The sequence below is a fragment of the Schistocerca serialis genome, chromosome 2, assembly GCF_023864345.2.
Source record: "Schistocerca serialis cubense isolate TAMUIC-IGC-003099 chromosome 2, iqSchSeri2.2, whole genome shotgun sequence".
Classification (NCBI taxonomy): domain Eukaryota; kingdom Metazoa; phylum Arthropoda; class Insecta; order Orthoptera; family Acrididae; genus Schistocerca; species Schistocerca serialis.
The window spans coordinates 490,775,005-490,791,409 of NC_064639.1; positions in this window are offsets into that span (position 1 = coordinate 490,775,005).

Below are 16,405 nucleotides of genomic sequence, written 5' to 3' on the forward strand. Positions count from 1 at the left end.
AATTTAAAAATGAATTTCTTTGAATATTCCAGAATAATTATTCAAGTTTTACTCTCATTCAAGTACTAAAGCTGTTTGTGCAAGAATGAAAATATTATTTTCCATCGAATTTAGCAAACATTTACATGTTGCAGTGGATTTTTGTTTAACTGGATATACCCCGACTAGCTTTGAAGCATAAGACTATCTCTACCATATGAAAATGTTTCTTTTTTATATTGCTAAGCTCTTCTGAAACGTTATCCACTTTTAAACACACTTTACGATCTGTTCAGAATTTATCACTTTTTTGAATGAAAATTTACAAAAGCTGCAGCTTGTATCCACCTGTGAATGCACAAGATAAAATCTATTATCTCCTCTTATTCAGCGTCTGGAACGCTGTGAAAAGAAACACTATATTATTTTCCTTCATCTCTACCTGTACCCTTTTTAGGATGTGGTTGTTACTGCGATCGTATATTTAAATCTGCCGCTGCTGCTGACTGCTCGCTCACGGCGCAGCTTCGCACCGCCAGCGATATCAAATAAAATGCTGAAATTTCTTAAGTAAAATGGGTAATGTCAGGTGCGAACTTTGCACTAATTGTGACAAACAGATTTTACTAGATAAATATATTTGAACAGAAAGAATTAAAATCTTTACACACCTTTTACAATCCCAGCTACAAATGGCGTCGATCATCGACTTATGACAAATGAAGACTACGTAAGAGCCTAATGCAACGTCACGGGTTCCTCTCCCATTCAGTCCGTGCAGAAGACAAGCCATTCTATTACAATATATTGCCTATTTATATCTTAGCTAATTTTTGTAAAGCCTTTGTCATTTCTCATTAGATATCGTTTCTTCTGTGGCGGTTTTTACATCCTCCGCCACAGATAGTATTTCACACTCTTTGAATAATCATTTATAATAGCAAGATTCATAATTATCTTTCTCCTCAGAAAATGACGTGTCCTTTTTTAAATTCAGTTAACAGAAATACATATAAATTATTTGTTACAGTGAGCATTAGACATCGAAATGTTCTTTTAACTTTCACTTTGGATGCGTGCTGCCAGAGAACGATACAGTTGGCGGTTAGACGGTGGTATCATTGCGTACGGCAGTAGTGTAGTTTTCGTTTGGGAACGCATGTAGATGTCATGCATAGGCGAAGGTTATTCAGTGATTAACTGACTACATTTTCTCGACAAACATCATGCTAAGATTGATCTTTTGCAAAGCACAGTGGAACTCAGTGAGACTTTGTTTCGACTGGGGAAACGGTGGCAACCGAGGCAATAGCGCAAGGTTCACCTGTGATGGGGGTGAGACCAAGTAACTGCGTACGTTTTCAGTAAAGATCGATCAACAAGAAGAAATGCCAGCAGGTACGGGAAAGATAGTGTGAGTCTCAGGGGATTCCGATTTGCCGAAGGAAACGTTATATGTGGTTGAACTGCTCTTGTTGAGTTGGATAGTTCGCATTGTTTTATCCGCAGGATTTTGGCGTATGCGAACGAAATTATTGGAGAACAGATGATTTCCATTAGTGTCGATAACTTTGACGGATGGTAGGTGTCTGTGTCAAAGGATGCAATAATAGCCACTCCTGAGGATGAGGACTTCGGTAGGTCGAGCCTAGAGGAAAGTCTCAAGCAAACCCTCGATGCGGAGGTGTTACGAGGGAACGTAGGTCATTTGAAGGGCAGTGATCGCATGGATAAGGAGAACTTGTTGAGGTGTAACGACTTATTATGTCCAACCCAAGGGCTGCGGTCAGTCCCACTGACGCAATATCACGTACCGACAGGGGATAGCGCTTCAATTTACAGGAAGCCATACCGTGTAGCAGAGCAGCTGCAACCATTGGTAGAAGAACTCATTGAACAATAACTACAGTATGAAATCATAGAATCGAGAGATAATCCCTGGAGCATAAATACTGTTGTCGTGCCGAATAAATCGGTGGACGAGACACGGAAGTACGTATTTTGCTGTGACTACAGATATGTAAACTCGCGAACCATTTCGGATGTTTATCCATTCTAAACATCACGGAAACTTCGGATAATCTGGGTCAGTGTCGGTTATTTACAACCGTGAACCTCAGTAGAGAATACCATCAATTGGAGGTGGCGCCTATCTTAGGTAGGCCGAAAACAGCGTTTACCGTCCCAGCAGGACATTTCCATTCCAAACGCATGCTATTTGGACTAAAGATCTCACTAACAACTTCCCAGCGTTGTTGGGTGGGACACTGAGAGGAATAAAACTAAAAACTAGTTTGATCTATCTCTACGACATAACTGTCTATTCAAAGGATTTTCCGGAGCATGTGAGACGTTCAGAGGATGACTTTAGTATATTACGATCAGAACTTTTGACGTTACGTGTGGCAAATGCCATTTTGAGCAAACTCAGTAAAGGTCTCGTGATTAGTGTGAGTGACGACAGACCGATCCTCGCATTACAGACGCAGTTCAGAATTATTGCGAATCTAACTAAAATAAATGAATATACACTCCTGGAAATTGAAATAAGAACACCGTGAATTCATTATCCCAGGAAGGGAAACTTTATTGACACATTCCTGGGGTCAGATACATCACATGATCACACTGACAGAACCACAGGCACATAGACACAGGCAACAGAGCATGCACAATGTCGGCACTAGTACAGTGTATATCCACCTTTCGCAGCAATGCAGGCTGCTATTCTCCCATGGAGACGATCGTAGAGATGCTGGATGTAGTCCTGTGGAACGGCTTGCCATGCCATTTCCACCTGGCGCCTCAGTTGGACCAGCGTTCGTGCTGGACGTGCAGACTGCGTGAGACGACGCTTCATCCAGTCCCAAACATGCTCAATGGGGGACAGATCCGGAGATCTTGCTGACCAGGGTAGTTGACGTACACCTTCTAGAGCACGTTGGGTGGCACGGGATACATGCGGACGTGCATTGTCCTGTTGGAACAGCAAGTTCCCTTGCCGGTCTAGGAATGGTAGAACGATGGGTTCGATGACGGTTTGGATGTACCGTGCACTATTCAGTGTCCCCTCGACGATCACCAGTGGTGTACGGCCAGTGTAGGAGATCGCTCCCCACACCATGATGCCGGGTGTTGGCCCTGTGTGTCTCGGTCGTATGCAGTCCTGATTGTGGCGCTCACCTGCACGGCGCCAAACACGCATACGACCATCATTGGCACCAAGGCAGAAGCGACTCTCATCGCTGAAGACGACACGTCTCCATTCGTCCCTCCATTCACGCCTGTCGCGACACCACTGGAGGCGGGCTGCACGATGTTGGGGCGTGAGCGGAAGACGGCCTAACGGTGTGCGGGACCGTAGCCCAGCTTCATGGAGACGGTTGCGAATGGTCCTCGCCGATACCCCAGGAGCAACAGTGTCCCTAATTTGCTGGGAAGTGGCGGTGCGGTCCCCTACGGCACTGCGTAGGATCCTACGGTCTTGGCGTGCATCCGTGCGTCGCTGCGGTCCGGTCCCAGGTCGACGGGCACGTGCACCTTCCGCCGACCACTGGCGACAACATCGATGTACTGTGGAGACCTCACGCCCCACGTGTTGAGCAATTCGGCGGTACGTCCACCCGGCCTCCCGCATGCCCACTATACGCCCTCGCTCGAAGTCCGTCAACTGCACATACGGTTCACGTCCACGCTGTCGCGGCATGCTACCAGTGTTAAAGACTGCGATGGAGCTCCGTATGCCACGGCAAACTGGCTGACACTGACGGCGGCGGTGCAGAAATGCTGCGCAGCTAGCGCCATTCGACGGGCAACACCGCGGTTCCTGGTGTGTCCGCTGTGCCGTGCGTGTGATCATTGCTTGTACAGCCCTCTCGCAGTGTCCGGAGCAAGTATGGTGGGTCTGACACACCGGTGTCAATGTGTTCTTTTTTCCATTTCCAGGAGTGTATAACACGTGTGTTCATGCCATTTGACTTGTGCCATACTAATTTTTCTGACTTCCCAGATTTTCGATGATTCGGATGACCTACTGCCCCAGCAAATCCGGATGAAGGAAGTTGGACTGCGCTTTAGAACGCCAGCTATACCATAATGGATGGCATTACTCTAATTTCTAAGTTACTGCTCTGGACAGTATCCCGCTTATACAAGACTTCAGCTCCGTTGTTCTAGAACACTCGGACTGATGCAACTACATCTGAAGAGTTCAGCGACATTGCCTTGCTCAATAGGCGTTCTCTATCTGCAGCAGATACGAACAGACAAGCAACAAGCTCAACGTCCACTCGTTACTACCGAGTGCTTCCCAGATGCAGATACGCACTGTCTGATAAGATGCAGTCCACTGACCCACATGTCACCGGGCCACGGCCAAGGCGTCTGAGCGTTATCTGGCGGGATTACAGGTACCTACGTTGACACCTGCATTGGAAATAGTCATTCAGTCAGATTACCAGCAGTAAGCTACAAGCAGTAAGATTAGCAATATGGAACGTCTCTGCACTGCAGATATTTATGAAACAGGCGCGATAATAAGGGAGGAGTTCGTCGAAGAGTTGTTTCATTGGAGGAACGCTAATCAAAAAGCGGGTAGGAACTACAGTTACCGGCAATACCAGTCATACGTGACCCAAAATAAACAATATTCGTACAGGAAGAACGGTCGCATTACGTGCCATCATCCCAGCTCAGCCAATAAAATTTTGAAAAGCGGCAGAAAATCAGGAGTACTAGAGAAAAATGGGAATGGAGTGCACAGATTAATACATATATGACAGCAATTTTCTTATGGATCACCAGTCTTCGGACACGTTTGAAGCAGCCCGCCTCGACGTCCTTTTCTGTGCCAAACTCTTCATCTCGGAGTAGCTCTTACACCCAACTACCTCGATTACTTGTTGCATACATTCCAATCTCTGTCTTCCATTGTGATTTTACTCTCAACTACTGTCTCTAGTGCCCTTCTTTTTGTCAGTGTTTTCGACATATGCCTTTGCTCGCCGAATGTGCGATGTACCTCCTCATTCCTTATGCTATCAGTCCATTTCATTTTCAGCATCCTTCTTCTTCTTCTTCTACTACTTCTTCTGCTTTTACGGTCTTGATGGACCACTTCATTCCATCAATTTCTGGTCATCTTCTCCAGTAAGTTTTCTTTCAGAATAGCTCCCAAACACCGGTTTGTAACAATGAAAACACCACACAACAAGAAACACTGGTACAGCAAGTAAACTGAGCGCAAATTTCTGTTTCAGGTATCAACATTTGACACAAAAAAGTCTGGTGCCAAGTTATAAAGAACTGGGAATTTCATTTGTGAAGACAGTGACACATACAGGATAACTATGATACATTTTGCTCTAAATACATCGATCAATTTTATAACTTGAGAAAAAAATGGTGGTACTGCGTACCCTTGTCTACCACCAGAAAAAAAAGCACTGGTCATGCGGACAAAACTGCTTAGCACCAGTTTTGAACCTAGTCTACGTGATCTGTAGATCTTCAAGGCGACCAGTCTGGTGTTTTAAGAGGGTGACTGACAATTTGTCTGGTGAGATCTGCTGCTGTTTTTCGTTTACGTTGGCGGTAATTATAGATCTCGTGACGTTCTTTCGGATCCCACATACGTTTTCATTTCTACGGTGCTTGTTTACCATAAGCATTTTACCTTTTTCTAGTCACTTGAGTTACTTACTCAGCAATTATACATTGTGATACCCATCACATCAAGTTCTAAGCCCACACATTAAATGGTGCAGGTAATTATGCAACATTCTTTAGTATGTGCCAAGAACAATTACTGAATGAGGGTTCAGTCACCTATCACCATTTTCTCGCTGAATATCACCGTCGCTATGTTTCTTCAACTATAACCATATTGCCTATGGTATCAACGAGAGAACAGGATACCTCCAATTTTGAGCGACGGAAACATTCAGATTTTTGTGTTCCTCCACAAGAAAGAGAGCGTAGTGAAAACTGAAAGACTGCAAAAGTTACTAAAATGTTCCTATAATATTAGGATACAACAGCAACGATAATTGTGACTCAATGGAAAGGTACCTTAAAGCAAGGCATGAACTTTTTGAAAAAAAAAAGAAAAGGAAAGGCAAAGATAGTAATAACCGTTGACTTGAGTCATCTCAACCGAATTTTACGAGTGCTAGCTGAAAAATAACGACTTCGAATTTTTTATGTGAAAACTCTTGAAGCTTTTGAAATAAAACAAACGTTATTAGCATTCTAGATCTTTATTCTTCATGTCTACATATAGCCCTTTGCCGCTAGAGAGTCCCGAATTGCAGGACTATGTAATGTAATTATGCCGGCGCGTGAGAAACAGCATGCTGTAATCGAGTTTCGAATTCGAATATTTCGTCCACAACGGCAACAATGTCTCCTTCAGCATGACAATGCCAGACCACACACGAGCGCTGCGACATTTACAATAATCCGACGCCTTGGCTTCGCTGTCATCGATCGTCCTGTATACAGTTCCGACGTGGCCCCATCCGATTTTCATCTGATTCCAAAACTTAAATAGTACCTTAGAGGACTTAATTTGGTAGTGATGAAGAGGTGCAAGCAGAGGTGATGTTGTGACTCTGTCAAAAAGCTCACCCTTTGTACAGTGACTCTATCAACTAACTGGTCCAATTATACAATTTCATCTGTAGATGAAACTGTATAATTTTGAAATCGATCACGTTAATTAATTAGCGTCAATGAAAAAACGGAATGGATTATCCAGTAACAGGACAAATGAATCACTGGAACACGTCGAAAGAGATACTATTCAGGGAAATGTATTTTAGTCGTAAAAATAAGCGGCCGTGTTTTTCGATGTAGCAGCCCCATCGTCAAGCGCTCATTCATGTATATTGCCAAGGTGTCGAAAACAATGAAACCTAAATATATAAAATAAAGACAAACTGTGAATCAGCTGTTTCGAAAACAAATAATGTATCAGCTATGGTGCAACAATGGAATTCTATATCGAAAATAATGAAGATGATGAAAAAAGATTGGGGGAAATCAGAATCCGTAGCGGATACTGAGCCAAAAGTATGGTATGTGATCACACTTGCTGCGCACAGACTGAACATTGGTATGGTATGTGTCAGTAAGCGTGTTGATGGTCACTAAAGCTCGTTAGACAAGATCACATGATCCACAGTTCCACGGCGTTGTTCCTTACCCTAACTCAGCGCGTTCCTGGCCAATGTATGAAAAACTGAACCGTAGCATTTTGCATTTAGGAAGAATGTTACGAAAGCAACTTATAACTATGTAGTGAATTGCAATACGTATATTGTATTTGTTGTGATTAATGCACAAAACACTAGTATGACTTCTGAGTCACGTTGGAATGTATTGATCGTTTGTGACACGGTTATTTACTTACTGCATAACTAATATCAGTTTACATTAAACTAAAACAATGTGAAACCAGATTATAGATCTCAAAACATCCACAATCATGGGTCACGTCAGTAGAGCTAATAAATTCTTATGACGAAATGAGCAATACAGCGGTACGACAGTCTCTCGTTTTCTTCTGTCCTCTGTGGGTAAAGATATTGAATTATCATAGCCAAAGAGTCTACTGTTACAGCAGAGGGGCACAGACATCCCGAAAGGATTTCAGTGCATGAATTCAAATCCACGCTGTTTTATGACTGTAGAAAATGAACGGTATTTTTAAACCCCGTTGGGCACGGAACGGTTAAGCGTGTCTACTTTTGTGGAGTGGTGAGCAGCCGTCACACATACGCGCGCGCGCGCACACACACACACAAACGCTTTGGTACGTCTGGTGTACAAACAACGGTTAGCGAGCGCGGCCCAGCTGACCTGAGCTGAGGCCCTAGTGACGGGCGTATACTGTCAAAAACATACATCGCAACTTCAGAGGTATCTTGATCGTTCGCTGACCTCTACAGACCACAGACGAAGTTGTTTCCCTAAATCGATTAAGAATAATTCCCAGACGACCCTTTGAAAAAGAGATGGATGATCCATTCCCATCATCGTCCAATCCAAGACTTTGAAAAAGAGATGGATGATCCATCCCCATGATCGTCCAGTCCGAGACATTGTTCTGCCTTCAATGACTTCCTTATCAACGTGACGTAAAACGCTGCTCACGTCGACAGCGGACTTGTTCAGGTTTGAAATGTGCGGCACATGCAGAACATGTGCGATCTCAGTCAGTGTTCAGCCTACGATGAGTTGTGAAATATTCTATCTGTCAGCACAGACATAAACTGTGCCCAAATGGCATCTTCCACTTTGAATGAAACTTGTTACTGTACTATATTTTTTGAGGAAAAACGCATTTCATGATACACTATGGATGTTTGAAACAAACACTATTCAGTTTCCGAATGCTGTGACACTCATTAATTTAGTATTTTGTCTGTTTGTCTCATTCTTCAATGTATCAAATATTTCTCTACCTCTAATACCCTACAAAAGATTGCAATTTTAAAATAATTGTAATAGTAACAATTACCATAAAATAAATGTTTTTTTAAATTTTTATGCAATTAATAGCTAATATTATGATTCATAAAACAAAATAATTAAATTTTACTAAATTAAGAAAATTTGAAGGAAAAATATTTGTATTCGTACAATTAAAATCAAAACAGTAGAATTTACTTATATTATGGCCGTGTTATAATCGTCTGAGAGAGTGTATATAAATTATGACATATATAAATCATTCTGATAAATACTAATCGCCGCAAAATTTTATATCAAAATACTGTTATGTCCTTAGGCTCTGTATGTTAGAGAGTTACTGCCGTGTAGTTTAGGGGTGAGCTAGTTGTGATCTAGAAACTGTAGAAAGTAGACGTAATTATATATTACCAACAGAATTTGTAATTATTCTGAGATAATAATATTATAGCGTAGCAATGATTTCTGGTGACCTTATCGCCGTTCATCAGTCTGTAGACAATGACGAAAGAGGTGATGGATTAGATGAATAAGTTAAAGTTCTACTTATCTGAGCGTATAATTTGTATCTTTACGTGAAAATAAATACATACGAGTAACTTTTGTTTATGGGATTTAACTAACGTCATACTAATTTTTCAGACTTTCCAGATTTTGGATAATTCGCATGGCGGTCTGTCTCACTTAATCCGGATAAACAAAGTTCGACTGTACTTTAGAACGCCAGTGGTACTATAATGAGTAGCATACCCTCATTTCCACGTTATTGCTTTGAACAGTGAAACCCCTCACACAAGACTGCAGCTGGGTGGTTCTAGAACACTCGGACTGATGCAACTACAGCTGAAGAGTTCAGTGACATTTCCTTGCTCAGTAGGCGTTCCCTATCTGCAGCAGATACAGAGAGAGACAAACAGCCTGGCCAATGTCCGCTCGGCAGCATCGAGTGCTCCCCAGATGCAGATGCGCACTGTCCGATAAGATGCAGTCCACTGACCCACATGCCACTGGGCCACGGCCACGGCGCCTGAGTGTATAACCTGACAGCGGACGGGAGTAACACCGACGTCAGTGCCTACATTGGCGCCAGTCATTTGATCTCAGTCCGATTATCAGCAGTAAGTTGTAGGCATTAATGTTAGTAATATGGAATGTTTCTGCAATGCAGATATTTATGAGAGAGACGCGCCAGTAACGACGGTAGTTCGTCGTAGAGCGATTTCACTGTAGGTACGCTTTATCAAAAACTAGACTGGAATTTAAGTTACAGACAATATTAGTCAATATTAACCATAATGAATAATATTGATAAAGCAAGAATAGTTGTATTACATGGCGTCATCCCAATTCACCCAACAGACTTTTCAAAAGGGTGGATACACATGGGGCATCAGTTTCCGTCTAGTTTTATGCGGCCGTGCTAACCTTTTCATCTCAGAGCAGCACTACAACCTACGTCCTAAGTTATTTGCTGGATGTATCCCAATCTCTGTCTTCCTCTACGGCTTCTGCTTTCTACAGCTTCCACTAGAATCACGAAAGTTATTCCCTCATGTGTTAACAGATGTCCTATCATTCTGTCCCTTCTCATTGTCAGTGTTCCCCATATATTCCTTAATTCGACGATTCTGCGGAGAATCTTTTAATTCTTTATGATAAGTTCAAATATGAACACTATTATGTAGTACTGCATCTGAAATGCTTCTATTCTCTTCTGTTCCGGTTTTTCCATAGTCCGTGTCTCACTGCCATATAAGCTGTGCTCCAAAAGTATATTCTCAAAAATGTTTTCCTCAGACTAAGGTCTATGTCTGGTACAAGTATAGTTCTCTCGTCCAGCAGTGCCCATTTTTCCAGTGTTAGTCTCCTTTTCATGTCCTCTCCACCCCGTCTGTCACGGCTTATTTTGTTGCCTAGGTAGCAGAATCGTTAAATTTGTCTACTTCGTGATCCCCAGTTCTGATGCTAAGTTTCTCGCTGTTCTCGTTTCTACTACTTCTCATTACTTTTGTGTTTCATAAATTTACTCTCAAACCGTATTTTACCCTCACCAGACTGTTCATTCCATTCAATAGGTCCTGTAACTCTTCCTCTCTTTCCGTGACGCTAGCAATGTCATCAGCAAATATTACCACAGAAGCAAGTCTACGGAAGGGAAAGGTTATGTGACATCTGATATCGATACGTAAGTAACTTGACAATTGAAGGAGAAATATTTGTTAACTCAGGCGAAGATTTCTATGTGTAATAACCATTATTTAGGATGTTTGGTTCATTAGGATGTTTGGTTCATGGCGTTTAGGAGGGAAATGTGATAGAACCACTCTCATTCACTACAAGCTTAGTTCTCGCTGCTTCATTCGGGTAAACTGGCCTGTACAGATATTTTTTTATGTTTTTCTGTTGTCGTATGTGTGTGTTGTTACATCCATTAATCACGTGCAAATCTACACGCTATAAAAGATTTAGAGACCCTTTACATTGCTGCAACTCTTTGCATAATTAACGCGTTCCAACTGATTTAATTAATTTCATACAGCGAGTTAAAAAAAGAAACAGACAAATCGGATAAGTGGTTCTATAGTTATCAGCGCCAGTATTATGCACGGCACTGAACTCTCTCATTCCAACGGACATTCCTGTATATGGATTCGCATTTAAGCATTGTACCTGTTTTGTCACCAGTGATATTTAATTTGCGTAGTAATTACGATAAAAATATTTTTACAAACATATATTAGCTCCACTGAAAAATTAATTCTTGAAAGATCCGTTTGTTTACTGAACAATTCTGACAAAGCTGATTTTTCGTGGTGACTGTTTAATAGCTTGCTTTGATTTAGTTCACATATTGTAACAGCTTTATAACTTTTCACGTTTTTGATTCTGCTTTCATAATGAAATATTTTCAAAAAATTTTCGTCCCCTGCTTTACACCCTTAGGGGTTGAATTTTCGAAAACACTGAAACATGTATTTTTTATTTCAAACCGAGAAGTCAAATATCAGTTCTGATAGATGTAGCTTTAAAAGTGCTTTAATAGTTCTTTAATAATGATTTATTTAAAAGAGAATCTTTTATCCACTATTTCACCCCGTTACCGTCTGAATTTCCAGAAATGCTGAAACACTTTTTTTTTGTTTCTGACCGAGAAAACAAATACCAAGTTTCGTAGTTCTAGCTTCAAAACTGCCATAATAGTGACATATTAAAAAATAACCTTTCAATTCATATTTATTCCCCACGGAAGAGCAATTCTGAAAAATCCCTTCATAACCGATGTCTACAGTATTTAATCCACACCCACTCCAAATTTCAAGTTTCCATCTTTCGGGATGGGCAATGATGAGTCAGTAAATCAGTCAGTACGTTTCCTTTTATATTCCTTTTTACTACCGCTGTGGATGACCTCACAAACTCTCACTTTTCGCACCATTCAGATAACTTGTATAAGTCATTTCGCCAAACAATGTAAGTGGGCTGCCCAGATTATACCCTGAATCGTTTGCATAGATTATGAGCGGCAGAGGGCCTGTAACTCTTCCTTGGGAAACGCCGGGTATCAATTCTGTTATACTCGCTGACTTTCAACTCGATTACCACGTACTGCGATCAAGTCGCGAACTGAAGCGATACTACATAGGCAGGAAATTTGATTAAAAGTGGCTTGTGAGAAATGGTGTCAAAAGCCTTCTGGAAACCTATAAACACTTAATGAATTCGAGATTTCCTGTCGACAGTACTCATTACTCCGTGCGAATAAAGAGTTAATTATGTTTCATAAGAACGATATCTTTTGATTTCCTATTGTGTATCAATAAACCGTTCCTTCGAGATAATTCATAATGTTCGAACACAGTATCCCTCTGCAAATCGACATCAGTAATATGGGTCCGTAATTCAGAGGATTACTCCTATTTCCTTTCTTGAGTGTTGGTATGACCTGTGCAACTTTCCAGTCTTCAGGTACGGATATTTCGTCAAGCAAGCGGTTGTATATAATTACTAAGTATGGGGCTGTTGAATCAGCATACTCTGAAAGGAACCTTATTGGTATGCTATATGGACAGGAAGACCTACCTTTAGGAAATGCAAGGCTCCTTAATGCTCATGTTACTCTCGATTCGAATTCTGGCGTATGTACTTCGTCTTCTTTGGTGAAGGAATTTCGGAAAACTCTGTTTAATAACTCTTTTTTAGTGACGCTGTCATCCGTTATACTACCATTGGATCGCGCAGTGAAGGCACTGATTGAATCTTATCGCTGGTGTACTTCACATACAGCCAGAAACTCTTTGGATTTTCTATCAGATTTCGGGACAGAGTTTCATTGTGGAAGCTATTAAAGGCATCTCACATTGAAGTTCGCTCTAAGTTTCGAGCTTCAGTAAAACATCGCCAATCTTGGAGATGTGTTCTTTTAAAATTGCCATGCTTTTTTCGTTGCTTTTGCAAAAGTGTTCTGGCCTGATTTGAGTACCATGAGAGATCAGAACCATATTTTACTAATTTACTTGGTATAAATTTCTCATTTACCTCAGATGCTATTTCTATCAATTTAAGCCACATCTCGTCTACACTTACATAATTAATTGGGAAGGAGTGGAGGCTACCTTTTAGGAAGGCGTCAAGCGAATTTTTATCTGCCTTTTTAAAGAGATATATTTTGCTTTTAATTTTGATTGATTTGGATGTTGTGGTGGTAGTCTCGCTGCTGCGATTTTGTGATAATTAATCCAGTATGATGCTCCCTATTTGTCTGTTGCTAAGAGGTCAAGAACGTTTTCGCAACCATTTGCATTCTGAGTAGGCTACTTAACTGATTGCTCAAAATAATGTTCTGAGAAAGAGTTTCGTACAATTTGTGACCAAGTTTTATACCTACCACCGACTTTCAGTACGTACTTTCGCCAAAATATTGAGGGAAATTGAAGTCATCACCAGCTATGATTATTTGAGTGGGGTACCTGACTGAGATGATAAGTTTTCTTTTAATCGTTCAGCAATTTTATCGTCTGAGTCGGCGGTTCGGTAAAAGGAACCAGTTATTAATTTATTCCAGTTGTCAAGTGTAACCCCTACTGATACTAACACACAGGAACTATCTACTTCAATTTCGCTTCAAGTTAAATTACTTCTAACAGAAACAGAGACGCCGCCAGCATCTTTATTTAATATATCCTTTCTGGACTCTGTTAGACCATCTGTAACAATTTCGGCTGAATTATCTCCGGCTTTAGCCAGCATTTAGTACGTTTAACGATTTGAGATTCATTGTTTACTATTAGCGCTTGGACCTCTGGTTCTTTCCGAAACTTCCGCAGTCGGTCCTGTCGACGAAGCTACAGATGGCAAGCTCTGTCTTCATCTCGCAAGCAAGCTGGCAAGTAATATGGCAAGCAAGTCTTGACTAGGAAGCCCGTACTGCTGATAAACCGCTTCGCATTGTGTTCACCAATGGAGTACGGTCTTGCATTGACAGCAAGTATGGCGGTGACTTGGACAATGCCTCCATTCTTCCAGTCTTCCATCTTCCAGTCTTTTTAGAGAAGCACCGCGACGTAAATCGTGACCTCACGGTGTAGGGAGGCATAGGATATGACCTCAGATCACGGCTGGTAGTAACTGAGGGAACTCTGACAGCACAGCAGTACGTCAGGGACTTCCTGCGTCCTCATATGTTACCTCTCACGCAACAGTATCGTGGAGCCATTTTTCAGCACGACAATACTCCTCTGCTTATGACACGTGTCTCATTGAACTGTGATGGTGAGGTCCTCCTGTGTCCAGCAAGATCCTCAAATCTGTCCCCACTAGAATATACGTGAGAACAGCTCAGAGGCCAAACAGTCCCAATGCCAGTACACACATGAGCTATCAATTACCAGCTACAACAGTTGTGTGTCGTTTTGCAACAGGAGAGGTTACAACGGCTTTATGACACCCTTCCCAACCAAATGAGTGCATGTATCTACACCAGAAGGGGTGCAACATCGTACTGATGAATCGGCTCATATTGGCAATTTCTTTGTAAATCTGACTCGATTTTGTAATTACTGAACTAGCATTACGTATTCTCTCAACCAGCCAAATTTCATTTCATTTTCTCCTCCACGTCTGGGTGACTTTTTCCGTCAGTCAGTGTATTACATTTGTGCAGGTTTTAAGGATCTCTAATTACGAAGATGTTATTTGTGATCCAAGGCTGGAAGTTATCAACTTATCACGAGAAAGATAAAGACTCAGAAGGAGATTTATGATATAAAAGCGACTCTAGCCATCAGCAGTAATGGCAGATATCTCCGATAGCGCTGCTCACTTAAAAAAAAACAGGTTAGTATCAGTGCTTTGTCAGTGACCTACATTTATTTTACTCGCCATTTAAATGAGCGTTAAGCAGATGCAAAGCTGCACTGGATGCTCTGTCTCCAGGTTCGTGGACAGACTGCCAACGTTTTTGGCGAGACCCTTGTTTATCTCCTCATTGGTATTTCTTACAAAATGTTTGTTCTGGGCATTGTTGATGAATTATTAATGAATTGCCTTTTTGTAAGTACACAAATTATTACTTTATTATCCAAACATGTTTCATTACAGTTGTGACATTCGAAGTGTTATTTTTAATTTTATTTCCCGAAATACCTACATATGATGTTTAGTTAGAGGATATGATACTTCCGATTTTATTGCTATTTAAACTGTATATGCACTTCACCGTTTATTTTACTTTGTGTGTGTCCTATGGCTGCCAACCAAAATCAGCCACAGATCTAAATCAGTACACCATGTTATTAGCAAACACGAGGGATGTTAAAAATTGTCTGCATTGAATTTTTGTTTATTATCCACGCCAGAACTGTAGTTCTGGTAAAATTCGTGGCATATGCCTTTTTTTGGCCTTATCATTGTGGTATTTCGCTAGTCCTGAGCTATGACAGGTTTGATTGTATATGTCAGATGTTTCTTTGTGTAGTCGAGCTGAACCTATGAACATCACTAAAAGTTTTGTGAAGCTTTGGAAACACTTTACTCTGCAGAAACTCACGTCTCTTATGCGCTTCCAACGGTCGTTTTCCTTACTCTTTTGGTTTGGTTTGACATCACGAATTCTGAATCTGTTCTGTTTGTTTCCTTTCTCTGTCTCTCTGTGTGTGTGTTTTTATTTTGTACTGTGCAGTGATTTGTTTAGACTGTTGAATAATGTTTGTTACTATGTACTGTTTTGTCACTGATAACTTTTTTCCCTGTGTAATAGATTTTTGGATGTGGTAATATTTTTCTATTGTTAAAAATTGGTGCACATGATTACTGTGTCTTACGATTTGGAGGTCTGATTCCAAGCCATGGAGGTGGTGATTGTTTTTGATGAGGTAGTCTGCAAATGTAGAATGTGTGCTGTTACAGCTCAGTGCTCTTCAATGTTCTGTGCATCTCATCCTGAAATTTCGACGTGTCTGTCCGATGTATACTGAATCACAGTCTTTGCAAGTTAGCTGGTATACAGGGTGAATCATCAAAAACTGGCACCCCAAATATTGTGAAAACAGAAAGTGCTGTTGATGTGAGATTTTCACAGAATGGGTTGATAGGGACTCGCATTGTTAGCCAGCGGACATATGGTAACAGTACTTAGGAAATTTACTTTTTGTACAAACATACACTTTATTAAATGGAATATTGCTTATTGACACTAATAAAATAAAAGTAGGGTAAATTAGGCTGTCGGTCGTATTCGCTGCAGGATTCTAGCGCGAATCGTTTACGAAATACTGTATTTTGAAATGTTTTCACACCGACACTTGTTTGTGGAATTCAACCTGCGTAGTTGCTTGGTACGATGTTGTTACGTTTGCTTACGGTGAGTTTGTTAGTTCCTTGAATGCACTGCTACTTGCGAGTCAGTTATTGTGTGACAATCTAACAGTAGTTCGTGAGTGGACAATGGGATTTATCA